General features: G+C 61.5%; 1 protein-coding gene across 6 annotated transcripts in view; it reads right to left on the reverse strand.

Moving 5' to 3' along the window:
- Positions 1-14,145, reverse strand: part of Shank2 (SH3 and multiple ankyrin repeat domains 2) — a 355,852-nt gene that overhangs the window by 240,308 nt on the left and 101,399 nt on the right. The gene's annotated exons all lie outside the window — the stretch shown is intronic.

Consider the following 14,145-nt stretch of genomic DNA (forward strand, 5'->3'; position numbering starts at 1 on the left):
CTGAACACAAAAACGCTCAGGACAGTGGCAGGCACTCACGGAGGGCAGGAGTGGGCGGTCCATCTGTCCTGAGACCTCTGTCTGCTGGGTGGCGGCCCCCCAGGTCTGGACCCTGGAGGTTCCTCAACAGAGAGCCGTTGCCGCGGCGCGCAGCACCTGGGCGCAGACCGTCCTGAGCACTAACGGCGAGTCCTGCTTTCCGATGAACTGGGTAGGATTTGCTCTGAACAGGTTGACCCTCTCAGAAAACCCCATGGGCAGGAGCAGGAGGCATGGGGACAGGCCGGGTGTTGGCCACTCACGCCATTACGTCACTTCTGAGACCAGAGGGAGCCAAGTCTGAGGCTTTGGTTTGAGACACTGTTGTCAGTAGAGGTGCCCAGACGAGGGACGCGCATGTCCTGGGTTGGGTAGTTATGGAAGCAAGCGGCCAGCTTCACAAATCCAACCCTCATCCAAGTTCACATAGTAAAAGAGGAAGGGGGGGCGGTCTTCAGACCATATCGAATTTTACCTTTGGGGGGTAGAGAAATAAGTTTTTAAGAGGAAATTCGATGAGGATTGACTCTGATTGCTGTGGTGGTGTGATCTGACCAACTGGTGACCCCAGTGCATTTTGATGAACAAAGTAAGGGAACGGGAATGGCGGACAGCCCTTCCTTGACGGTCCACTGACAGCTCGGCCAGGGGCAGTCCTGCCAGCACCCTGGGGGCGCCTCGGGAGGAGACGCCCACAGCCCACCTGGGATCCAGGCTCGTTCTCTTCTCCAGGGGCCACGAGAGCCCCACAGGGCAGAGCCCACGGGCACCCCTGCCTGACCCGCCCGCTCTGCAGAGGAGGAGGCGGACACAGCCACTGTCCACCGCCGTCCATCATTCCCCCCCTTTCCCCAATTCTGGCAGTCCCTGGGAGGTGCTGCTGGAGCTCACCCCTGTCTCGTGGGCTAGGACACCGTGGTGGTGCCCACCAGCAGACAACAGCCTTTGAGTCCAGCTCAGCCACCTGTCACCAGGAACCCCGGGCAAACTGTCCTCAACTGCAATGATACAAATGGGGTGACCAAGAAGGGGGCAGGGCTGGGGCAGGGCTCCCCAGCTAAGGGTGCCTGAGTGGAGTATGCAGAGGTCCTGACTTAGGGTGGGGTCACGTCCCAATAAGCTCTGTGCAATTTGAAAATGCCCCAAATACACCTGACCTGCTGCACCTACCAGCTCAGCAGCTCGGCCCAGCGCAGAGGGGCGCGTGTTCCTCAGCCATCGTGGGGCTGACGGGAGGCGCTGCAGGAGCAGATCGGAGGGTGAACTGCTGGCCAGGGAAAGGCGCAAACTGAATTTCCAGTGTGGTTTCTACGGAACACACATCACTTTTGCAAGATTACAGAGTCAAAAAGTTACAAGTCAAGCCACGGTAAATCAGGGCGGCGCCTGTGCACGTGTACGTGAATGGCAGCCACTGCCTCCTGAGCATCTACACCGCACCAGGTCCCTGGAGCTGCTCGCCAGGTCGGCATCCCAACCACAGGTGACCCAGCATGGGAGCCACTCAGCACGACTCTCCAAACGGCAAGAGTATTTTCAGGAATAGTCATATAATAACCATTATTTCCTTAATTTAGGAGTTTGTAATCGATGTCGATGTTAAAGGTATCATACAAATCCAGGAAAATCCCTGACAATGAGCACCAAAATTTGCCTTTACTAAAAATAAATAAAACAAAAAAATCACGCCTTGTGATCAGCGCGTGCGGCCGCCTCACATGTCAAACACGGATGAGAGCCCAGGGCTCCGTAGATGGCCGGTGCTGAAGGTGGTGGGCCCACGAGTCCCAGAGCCACTGGCTCGCGGGTTGGGGCCCACCACCAACCCTAGAGACCTAACTGATGTCAGCTTGCGTCCTCCAGGGTCCCATGACACACGAGTGACGTGTTACTCCATAACCTGATGCAGCTGTGACATCAACAGATGACAGGAGTTCTCAGCTCCTTGGTGACCTTGTGGGACCACTGCCCTCTACATGGTGCCTCACTGGGGTGTCATTATGGGGCACAGGGATGCGTGACTGGAGTTCTCCAGAGAAAACCTCTGAAAAGGGCTTTGCAAATACATTATGGAAGCCCAGCTGCGTAGGGCTTGGACCAGCCCCGGGGAAGGAGCACTTGGTCCCTGATGGCGTTTAACGTGAGTGGGGTGGACACTCGCTTCCGTGACCTTTGAGATCCTCTGCGGACCTGTGCCTCCTGGCGTCTGCACCTGGGCGCTGGCCCCCCGCTGGCCCTGGCCACGGCTCTGCGGGGGCCGCGTGACGAGCAGCTGACAGTGTTGCTGTTTATTCACGGACAGGGAAGCGGAGGCTCAGGGAGGGCAGCTTCACCACAGGACAGGCAGGCGGAGTGTCTCTCCAGGACTGTGCAATTTAAAATAAGTTACTCCCCCAAGAGTGGACAGCGTGGCGCCAGGTCCTCCGTGCTGGGGCGACAGTGCTAGAACCTCAGCCAAACGAGGGACCGAGCGAGCACTTGGAGAAGGGCACCCAGTGCCTGGTCCTCACAGTCCTCAGCTCCAGGACCCGGGGGGTTCAGAAGGACTCAGGTGCTGCGAGATTCTGACCACGGAACACACACCCTGCCCTGTGGCCCACGGGCAGACGTCCCTTCCTGCCCCGCCACGCCACGGGCCTCGCCCCGCTCACGGGGCTTCGTCCCTTTTCCTGGCCTAACAGGGACACTGGTCCTCCTGATGGAGGGAACGACATGTGGGGTTCTCCGTCTTTTGCTCCCTCTTGGAGCACAGAGCTCTAATTGTCACCAGCTCAATGACTCCCCAAGAAAGCAGCGGAGCCTGGGAGACGCCCGCCGGGGTCGGAGCCCGCAGACCTGGGCTGGCTCTGACCTCGCTCCGAGGCAGCGTGACACCTGGGACAACCCAGGCAGCTTCCTGGGCCGGGCCCCTGTGGTGCCATCATGCTCTCCAGCACTGTCCCCCGTTGGTCCTCAAGCTACAGGGTGACCTCACGGCCTAGAACCAGCCCTTGGCTAGAGCCACTGTGACGGGGCGGGGGGGAGGCGGAGCCCTGGCCTCTCCCCAGCCTCCGCAGATGTCCACCCCGGGGCCGCCACCCCTTGACCCCTCCAGCTCCAGCCAGGCCTTCTGAGACCGAGCCCTGACCCTCCCAGGGACACGAGAGGAGAAAGCAGAGGCACCCTCTGGCCACGTGGCTGGGATGGGCTGATGTCGAAGCCCATCGGAGAGAATCCACATGTTCTGGTCCAAGCAACCGGGAGCAAGGGGTCCTCCCAGTGGACCCCCAGAGCAAGTCCAGCCCCGCAAAGGAGAGGCTGAGGTGGATGTTCACGGTGAAGCCCGGTGGCTCCTTCTCTCCTGCACCAGTAAAAGAACAGGTCTGAAGAGCCAGCGATTCAACAAACCTTCACTGAGAGATCTCGGGGTGCCTGGCGCCACCCTGGTTGGTGACGAAAGCTCTGTCCTCCTGGAGCCTGGGTCCACGGGCAGACGCCCCGTGGAGGGAGGACCCGGCACTGGGGAGCGAGGCTCCAGGTGTGAGCGCACTTCCCAGGAGCAGGAGAAGGAATGTGGGCCTGAGCTGCCGGGCGTCCACTCTGCTCACAAAGAGAGCAACAGCGCGGAACAGGTCACCATGTCCACATTCTCAGCACCGTTTCTAGCCACGGCGGAAACACACAAGGGACCCCTCCAAAGAACGGACCTGCCTGCCGCGCACCTGCCTGCGTCTTCCTGGAGGGTGGGAACTGGGGCCGGGTGGGCACGTGCTTCCAGAGGAGGGTCCCTGGAGGACAGACCCCAGCACGAGGCCAGGCCTCTCAACAGAACCTCAACTTCCCTCCAAACTTGGGGCAGAACATTCAGATCACAGAGGCACCGGGCGAAGGCTCCCGCCGTGGAGCAGCCCAGAGAGTTCATAGGATGAGGCTCAAGAAGACGCCGGAGGCCACGTGTCCACCATGGGAACCCTGGGTCTGAGGACTCGCTCGGCACAGCCTCTGGTGCTGGGATCTTGCCCACTGCAGCAACCACCCTGGTGGCCTTGGTGGCCTTGGCTGGGTGGGGTCAAGGAGAGAGAGCAGCAGAGAGACCTGGTGCCCTCTGTTCTCAGGGCCACCTGAGGGATGCACGCTGGGCTCCTGCTCATCGGCTATCCCCCCTGGGGCTGCCCAGGGTGGAAGCTGCTCCCCTCAGGGGTTCCTGGGCTCGGCGCAGGGCCATGAGGAAGGGTGAGCAGGCAAAGCTACTGCAGAGCAGGGTCTGTTCGGGGCAGCAACGGGCCTCCTCCCTGGCCACACCCCAGCTGCCCCCAGCTCTGACCTCCGGTCCCTGTGATACTGTCTACCCGCACTCTTCCTGCCCTCCCCAGGAGGTTCCAGTGGACATCTCGGGGCTCTGGGCTGGGGCAGGAGAATGTTCGGGGGCCTCTGATCATCTTGGTGGCCTCCACGGTCAGGGAAGCCACATGGCTGATGGCCCGGCGATGAGAGTTTGCTGAAGTCCACACCTGGTGTCCGGGCCTGGCGCACTTGGGCAGAGCACAGCCCCACAGAGCCCGGTCGGGGACTCTCCTCCTCCTCACTCGCTCTGGGCCTCGCCCCCTCTGGCTTGGCACCACTTGGATGCACAGGAGTATAATTCTTCTCTGACAACGGCCTCCGCCAAGTCTCCCCGCTGACACTCATTAGAACCAGAATTAGAAACCTCTTCTCCGTTCCATTTAACTCTACCCCGCACACTCGCCCAGGCCCTGCGCGCCTCTCCATGCCTCAAATACCTGCAGTCCCACGAGGAGCTTCACCAAAGAGCCACCCGCCCTCCCGGTTCGCATCTGGGCTCAGCTCTACAGAAAGGGAATCCTGACTGCTGCCGGCGCGGGGGTGGGATCGCGAGGTGATCATCCGCAGAAGCAGCTGAGGCCCGGGGAGACGCTGTGCCGCTGGCCCGGGATGGCCCAGAGGGCGTTCGATTGGAACCTGTCTCCTCCTGGTACCTGGTCTCCTGCTCTCTCCCCAGCTCCACTACCCAGCAGCCATTGCACACTAATAAAAATCAAGATTTCTCGGGGTATTTGCCGACTCTGGTGTGGAGGCTTCGAGTGGCTGTATGCAGGAAAGTCTGGACGTTGTGGGGTCAGCGCTTTCCCCAAAGTCACACATGGCTCCACCAGGGTCATAGGGGCTGGGGATCCTCCTGCAGGACACAGGGAGGGGCCCTTTCCCCTGGCAAGGCCTGGTCTGGGTCCTGCAGTCATTCCCAGGCCTGGGAAGTGAGGGACGGTGCCCGGGAAGGTCACGGGTGGGGGATGGGTGAGAGCCACATGATCCTGGGCCCCTCCCGGGAGTGGTTCAGGAACCTCGACAGGTGTCCTGGGGCTGCCGCCTGCTGAGAGTCAGCGCCTGCCGTTCACCTGCCCTGTTGCTCTCAGTACAAGCTCAGGAGTCCTGTGCTCTGGGGCTGGAGACAGGCTGGGGACAGTGAGCCACCCGAACCTGGCCCCTGACTCCCCAGCAGGCCCAAGGATGACTATGCATGTGACATCAATGAAATAAGCCCCTGTGCCAAGGTGGACAGGAGGGTACAGCCCCCGCAGACTGGCAGAGAGGGCCGTGGCAGCTGTGGGGGAGCCTGGGAGGGGCCTTGGAAGGCAGGTGGAGGGGCAGAGGACAACCTGGACAGGAGCTCAGGCGGCCGGGGCTCTGGTGGGCAGCTAACTGCAGGGAGAACCCAGGCCGCAGAGCACAGGGTGCAGGCTGGGCTGGGCTGAGGCCTGCAGAGGGGTGGACAGGCCGGGTCTGGGAGCAGGGGTGGCAGAGGTCAGGGCTGAAGAGTCAGTGAGACTTGGTTCACAGCATAGCTCCCCACCACCACCCTGTGGCCTGGACAAGTGCCCAGCCCCAGGCAGCCTGACCTGCTCCTCGGTGACAGGGAGGGCAAGGCCCCTGCCTGACAGGGCCACCGACAGGGCTGAGTAAGACCACTGAGCATGGCCAGCACCGAGGGGCCACGTGCCCGGAGCTGAGGCTGCTGTTCAGCCAGGGCAGCCTGCGGTGGCCCGGGAGGCACTGGCACGTCACACCCGCTGGGCCTCAGCCCCCAGAGCCAACTTCAACCCCCGCCTACTGCAGCGCAAAGGTGCTCCATCTGCAGGGACCCAGCGGGTCAGAAGTCCAGCTCTTCAAACAGGACACAAAGTCCCGGTCCCTGCTGACCCCAGACCTGCCCAGGGCCCACCAGGGCGAGAGCAGTACTGAGTGCAGAGAAGCTGGAATCTGGCCAAAGAGCAAGGGAGGCTAGGAAAAAGGGAGAGGGGCCGGCAGGGCTCCAGGACCCCCCCAGAGAGGGTGTGAGAGGGCACAGAGGTGTGGGAACAGGGCAGAGGCAAAGCCAGTCCCCCCAGGCCCAAGGGGACACCTTTCAACCTCCTAGAACCGAATCAGAGGTGGAGCCAATGCACAGAGGAAAGCCAGGCAGCCTCGACTGGAGATGGTGCTGGTGTTGATCATAGTGGGTGAGGCTGGGGAAGGACAGGAGGCTCAGGTGAGAGGCTGGGGAAGGACGGGAGGCTCAGGTGAGAGGCTGGGGAAGGACGGGAGGCTCAGGTGAGAGGCTGGGGAAGGACGGGAGGCTCAGGTGAGAGGCTGGGGAAGGACGGGAGGCTCAGGTGAGAGGCTGGGGAAGGACGGGAGGCTCAGGTGAGAGGCTGGGGAAGGACGGGAGGCTCAGGTGAGAGGCTGGGGAAGGACGGGAGGCTCAGGTGAGAGGCTGGGGAAGGACGGGAGGCTCAGGTGAGAGGCTGGGGAAGGACGGGAGGCTCAGGTGAGAGGCTGGGGTAGGACGGGAGGCTCAGGTGAGAGGCTGGGGTAGGACGGGAGGCTCAGGTGAGAGGCAGGGGTAGGACGGGAGGCTCAGGTGAGAGGCAGGGGTAGGACGGGAGGCTCAGGTGAGAGGCTGGGGTAGGACGGGAGGCTCAGGTGAGAGGCAGGGGAAGGAGGGAGGCTTAGGTGAGAGGCTGGGGTAGGAGGGAGGCTCAGGGGAAAGAAGGGTCCAGAATAACCTCACAACCAGAGGTGAGAGGACCAGGATCCAGGAAGGGGGATCTCCTCCTCCATGTGCTGAGGGCCCTGGGTAGGAGCTCAAGAACAAGGGACAGGGGACGGGCACTGATTGGCAATGCAGGCAGCACCCTGTTTGGAATCCTGCGGACAGGAGTCAGCTTGGCTGAGTGGCCTTCTCCGGCTGAATGTCAAACACATCACACTCGTGTGTTCACTCCCAGGAATTCCCAGGCCACAGCCCACCAGGGACAGAAAGGACATGTTCTGTTTGGTCCTGGACTTTACTGAGCAGTGGCCACCCCTGGATGGGCACTCTCGACCCAGCTGCATGGGGTCTGCACGGACGGCGAATACTGGGCCTGCAGGGGGTGGCCTCTGTTCACCCCCTGAGTCCTTCACAGGACAGGTCAGGGCCTGCCGTCCGTGAGTTCTGATTGAGGCTAAGGAAGGAGATGTGATGAAAGATTCGTCATACAAAGGGCTACGCCCGACGTGCTGGGGGCCCGGAGAAGGACGTGTGGCGTTGAAGGGCTGCGGGGCAACCGGAGGCAGGGGCTGGGCCACCACGTCCCTGAAGCTTCCGCCTTGCACCGGGGGTGACGGGGTGGGGACAGAGGGACAGTGAAGATGCCATCCTCAGAGCTCAGCACACACAGCACAGGCCAAAGATGGCAATGGACCCCAAGTGGACACTGGCCGAGGGCTTGGCCAGAATCAGCTGGATGTGAAACATCATCCCAACCTCCGTGTTTGCAGAGCACGGCCATTACACAGGGGTCACTGGACCACATCCACCTGCCCTCTGGGATTCGGGAATCTTCTGGATGGATACGTATGGCAGGAAGTCAGACCTAGCTCCACGCACAATTCGGATCTCGGTAGACAGAGGAGCACCATTGTAACCCAGAGCACAGACAGAGCCCAGAGCTGGACATGACCATCAGGACAAGACAGCCAGCCCTGTGCATGGAACAGGTGATACACACGCACACACGTGCCCCAGGGGCCACACATGAGCTGGGCCTGCCCAGACTTCACGGCTCCCCAGCTCTGCAGAGGGGAAGAGGCGAACAGGACCGGCCCCAGCACAGGGGTCATGGTGCTGGCCAGCCTGTCACCTGCTGAGAACAGCCGGTCAGTGGGGCTTTATCTTCCCTTCCTCAGCACTTGATTGGGAAATAATCTCCCAGCAGCCAGCCAGTAGCTGTGTGATTGCTATTTAATTTAAGGCGATCTATTATCCTGATGTTCCCCAAGAAAGCTTGCAACCGGGGCTTCCGCAGGGCCCCCACCCCCCCAATCTAACTGAAAGAAAGAGGTCGCGGTCAGAGGCTGGGGCTTCCCCAGCCTGGCTGGGTCCTCCGCACACACAGGGCTCTGTGATTCTCCCAGGAGCATCATCTAGCACTTCATCGGAAGTGGCACATTTCACAGTCAAAATGCCAAGAAAACAGCAATCTTCTCAGACCTATTCTATTTCCCAGCAGGTGGTAACCACCAAACAGGTATGTGCTCAGAGGAACGCCGCGCAGAATCCACCCAGATCTTACCTCCTCACCCACAAACACACACACGCTATCACGTTCAGAAATCTGTTTGAAAACACCACCCTCTCTCTACCATCTATGTGCACCCACAGCATCATGATACAGCCACCACGGGAGCTGGCAACCTAGCAACCGTATCCAAGTGCTGCTTCCTCAGCAAGGCAGGCGCCCCGACTCACGCACCAGCTCCCTCCGCCGTGTTCCAACAAACACACACCCCTCTGCTCGCTCCATCGCTGCAGAAAGACGAGACGCATGAAAACAAACCTTGTTCCGCTGAAGAAGAACAACCCATGTCATTTAATCCATCTGACGGCGCATCTCCCCACAAAGCCAGGCAGAAACCAAAACAACAAAGACCCTGGAAAATAGGTTAACCCGGTCCAGGGCTTATCAGCTGGCAACATGCTTAGGATCTGCATGACTGTTTCGGACGCGGGCTCCCCAGCTCCCCACCAGCCTTGCTTTGGGGGACTGCTGTCCTAAAGAAGTCATGTCAGTGCTCTGTGGCCAGCGTGCGTCCACCCGGCTGGGCTCATCTGCTCAGCCCCAGCTAAACACCGGATGGCAGCAACCAGGGATCAACTTTGGTATTCACGGTCGCTCCCACACCATCACTTCCTTCGACTTGGCTGATAAAACAACCTCACGGAGGTCACTTTTAATTCTTTAAAGAGGAAGGGGGTTAGGAAGAGGCAGCACAGATTCAGACGGGGGCAGGAGACCCGCTGGCCGGTGCTGAAGGAGCCGTGCGGCAAGGCAACGTCTCTCGCGTTCAAGGAGCCGAGCTGCATCCACGCAGCACCCGGATCCATTTCTGGATTCCACAGCCCTCCGTGCCCACCGGTCCCACTGCTCCGGGCACACGCTGCCCTCTGTCATCTTAGAGCCATGCTGCGGCCCCCGGGAGCACCCACCTCCTGGAAGTGCACTTCCGAGTCGGGGAAACAAAGGATCCCTGGGCTCTTTGATCTTTTAAAGGGACTTTACAGGAAGACACCTCACGGAGGAGCCATGTGCCAAGTCAGGAAGAGGTTCAGGGTTTGAATCTGCTCACTTGAGGTGGCCAGCCACACTGACCCCTCCCACCCCAAGGAGCAGCGCAGGGTCCTTTCTCCACACCTGTCTTCAGGGGCACCCCAACACGACAGGAGAGAGGGGTCTTACCCGCACTCCCCCAAGTTCAGAATCCAGGTTCTTCAAAACAGTGTCCCGGCCCTCACTGTCTGGCAAACAGCCTCTGCCTGAGGGTGGGAAGGGTCTGCTCCGACTCGGAAGGGAGGGCTGCCGGCCTCAGTGGGGGAGCAGGTCTCAGTTCCTCCCCGTTGCCCTTAAGCAGCTTAGAGGTCAAGCGGAGCCAAAGACGCGGAGGAGAGACGCAGCCCCGTCCCGGCCTCTGCCCACCCCGATAAGACAATCAGCACAGGAAGGTGACCAGAGCCCCCAGGGACCCCTGCCCCTCCCCACCTTGGAAGTCAGGGGACAGAGGACAGCCTCAACTGGGGAGGTGGCAGCCACGTCCCGGCCCGTCAGGAGATCCCAGCGCAGAGGGACAGCGCCATACAACTCAAGTCAGGAGGAGACGTGGCCACTTGTGATCAAAACCCTGGAAGGACGGGCCCCACCCTGCCCAGAACACCCCAGCAAGGCTCCCAAGGGATCACATGATGCGCTCTATCCAGCAGGGACGTGCCAACATGTGCCTGTCCCCTAGACCCAAGACGGGTAGGCAGGGGTGGGGTGGGGACCAGAGGGGAGGCAGGCTCTGTGGGGCAGGCAGGGCAGGTACCCCAAGCCCCCAGGAGCAGTGTCAATTCCCCCACTGGGTTAAACGGTGGCCCCGGAAGATATGTCCAAGTTCTAACCCCAGGACCCTGCGATGGCCACCCTATTGGAAAATAAGATCTTCACAGATGCAATTAATTTAAGGATCTCAAGATGAGACCATCTTGGATTTAGGGTGAGTCCTAAATCCAGAGACTGATGTCCTCATAAGAGCAAGGCGGAGGGAACTCTGCGGCATGGACAGAGGAGGGCCGTGAGGTCAGAGGTGGATCCTGGAGCCCAGCCTCCACCGCCCAGGAGGGCCAGGGTGCCGGCCATCAGCACCGGAAGCTGCAGAGAACGGGCAGGTCCTCCCCTGGGGAGAAAAGAACCCGCCCGGCAGAAACCTGGGCTCTGGTCGCTGGCCTTCAGAACCGGGTGAGAACGAGTCCCTGGTGAGTGGCTGTCAAGGTATCAGCGCTGGGAAGCCACCCAAGGCCCTCTGCACATGCTGCCCAGGTCCACGGGAGGCGGGCCCTGCACCCAGTGGGCTAGAGCGTGGGCCTCCAGCAGCAACCTCTGGAGGAACCCCAAACTGTGACTCCGGGGGCCCCCCAGGCTGTGCCAGCCCCGGAGCCCTAGGCGTCTGTGCTCAGCGCCAGCTCCCGGGGGACTCAGATGCCCCAGACCTGGCCCACCCTGCAGGCACCAGGAGCCTGCAGGGTGTGTGGAGGACTCACCTGTAGGTGAGTGGAGGACGGCGCTGGGGCGGGGAGGGAGGAGCAGCCTCCTCAAGGCTCAGGGGGACTCTGGGGACCACAACAGGATGGGCAGCAGCAGCCTAAGAGGCCAGGTGTGAGGTGCCCATTCCTGAGCTGTCACACTGGCTGGGAGGGTGTGCAGGTCCCTGGTCCTCTCAACACCACTTGTAGGGCCTGGGGGTCGGGTGGGGACAAAAGGGACTCTGTCCTCCTTGGTCATCTGCCCCCAAAGAGCCTGCAAATATTTCCGAGTCCCCAGGTCTGCACAGGGCCATCTCGGGGGAGGCGGTCAACAGAGGGGTGTCTGAGGGAGTGAAGACGAGGGGCCAGGCCCCCCGGGTCCCCAAGGATGCTCAAGCTCAACGCAGTCCCTGGACTCCAAAGGCAGACAGGATGACCTGCAGGAGGTCCAAGCAGGAGGAGGCACGTCTCCTCTCCAGATGGGAGGATGGCGGCCATCCTGCTGGAGCCTGGGAACATGGCCCTAAGGTCAGCGCCACGCCTTCCCTGGGGCTCCCAGAGGCCCCACACCCCTGCGTGCGGGTCCTCCTTGGCCACCGGCCCCTTTACCACAGAGCAGGTGCCCCTGTGCGAGGCCTCCCAGCGGCCCCGAGTCCCTCCTGACCTCCAGGCCCACGGCCACTGCCCACAGTCAGGGAGACTGCCTCTCTGTGCATGGTGACCCTGGACAGGAAGTCCAGGAGCAGCCAGGACCCGGAGGGAAGCCGTCTGCTCAGCAGCTGGGAGCTCACTGGGACGTGGGAGGCCAGGACGGGCAGGCTGCTGCCCCTGAACCCACTACAGCATGACTTCCCTCCTGGATGGAGGGTGACCACCTGGCTGGCAGCCGTTGAGAGGCCACAGCAGCAGCCTTGGAAGTCAGCAGTTCTCAGATGACCACGGTCTCCGTCCACCTTCCGCCATGACCACATCTTCCTCCTGCTCCTCCTGGGCCCCTCGAAGCCCACGGGGAGCTGGCCCAGAGCAGGGAACACTATGCCCCGCTGGCCCCTTGGCTGTGATGAGGGGCCCATGCTGTCGGTGGTCAATGGGCGGTCTGCTCTCCTCTGCCCTCTGTCGGGGAGGCCTGGGCCTCATGGGGTGGGGGCTGTGGGGCTGGGGGGTGAGAGGCCAGCTGCAGGGCCAGGTGCCTTTGGGGTGGGACCTGGCCTGCCCACTTGGTCCAGCATGCGGTTGTGGAAAAGCCCTGCCTGCAGACGCCTCAGGCCCTTCCTGCCTAAAACCGCAGGACGGGCCGGCCAGCACGGGCCGGGGGCCCACACACGGTCCCTGCACCTCACAGACACCTGAAGTCTCCTGGGGGCATGGTCCTTGGCACCAGGAAGTCACCTGCTCCAACCAAGAATGTGAAGTGGGCAGACACACAAAGTGCATCGCCCACCGAGGGTCCCAGAGCCTGGTGGCCAGTGGTACTGACCGCTCCCTGACCGCCTGTCCTGGTGTCCCCTTTCCCCATTCCCTAATGCCCTGGGGCCTCAGGCTCTGCTCCGGGGAGGCCTGACCTCAAAGGCCACACCTCTGCTCAGGTTCTCCCTGGGAAGAGGGACGCGGCCGCACTAGACGCAGAGGCCTGAATGAACGTCACGTGGTGGGTGAGACACTGGCCGGCAGCACTCAGTGTTCGCCAGCTGTTTCCACCACTGTTGTGCGTTCAGCCAGAAGCAGCGGCACTTGGACCACGGGACAGACACACACAGGAAGCTGCGAGGCCCAGGCGGGTCACGGGAATGGGCACACCCGATCTCCCCATCACACGCCTGACCTCTGGCCTCCGCGGGGAATGAGGGACTGTGCAGATGGGGGTGGGGGGTAGAGAAGCCCCCCTGGGCTCAGCCAGGGTGTTCTGGGGACCCAGTGCTGAGATCACCTGGCAAGGGTATGAAGTCTGGGTTCATAGTGGACCCACAGCCTCACGCCCCTCACTCCTGGCCTGGGAGGTTTTCAGCCCAGTTTCTACGGCAGGGTTTGCATGGATGCCAGTTAGTTCAAAGCTTAGGTAAAGGGACGTCTGTTTCTGTGGCTTCTCTGGAGATGCAGAAGGGTCCCCACGAGGAATGCGGACTTTCTGAACTTCCTTTCTCTCTTGGGCCCTGGGAAGCCCCCAAAGCAGGCCACAAGTGACATCAACTCCCTGTCAACTGCTTGTAAAAACCACAATGTCACTGGGATGGGGGGTTCACAGAGGTAGGGGGTGGGACAGCTCCTGCTCAATCCCCGGGGAGCCCTGGAGGCCACACGCCCTCGGGGCAGGGCCTGCTGTTTGAATAATTGTCCAGCGTGGGTCAGTGACCTGCCCAGCAGACAGCCCCCACTTTCATAAGGACAAGAATGAAGACGGCACAGGCGGGGAAGCTAACTGGATCCCAAAAGAGAGGACGGCCATGTGCCTTCCCAGGAGGCCCTCAAATCAGCTGGGCATCAGGGACTGGACGCATTGCTCTGACCTGAGGGGAGTTGGTGGCTGGTGCTTAGGTTTGCGGAGGGAGGAAGGGGCTGTGAGCGGCCGGCGGAGCAGAGCAGGGCCCAGGGCAAGGCTCCGCTCCGACCAGTGAGCAGGCTCTTCCTACCTCTGCCCCGCTGCAGGCCTCAGGTGGGCAGCTAATGACATAATAGGCGCATCACAGAGCTCGTTACGGGATGAGCCACGGACTCGGGCTCTGCATCCAGGGATGCCAGGAGCAAGGCCTGCTGCCCTAGGTTGGGGTCCCCGCTCGCCGGTGTCCCTCCCTGCTGGGCGTGGGGCTTCTGCAGCCCCGGTAGCTGGGTCACAGATCTGAGCCCAGCTTTCCTGCGACTCTGCTCTCTGGCCTGGGGAGGTGGCAGGAAGACAGGCCCCAGCACCCCACGAGCTCAGTTCCTTCCCTAAATGGCTCTGCAGATGTCAACGCGTCCACCTCTATAGTGTGTTCATGGGGCGTTGGTGCAGCTGGGGGGCAGGCCTGCAGCTCAGAGCCATTAAGTGACTTGGGCTC

This window comes from Callospermophilus lateralis, chromosome 2 (genome assembly GCF_048772815.1).
Source record: "Callospermophilus lateralis isolate mCalLat2 chromosome 2, mCalLat2.hap1, whole genome shotgun sequence".
Taxonomy (NCBI): Eukaryota; Metazoa; Chordata; class Mammalia; order Rodentia; family Sciuridae; genus Callospermophilus; species Callospermophilus lateralis.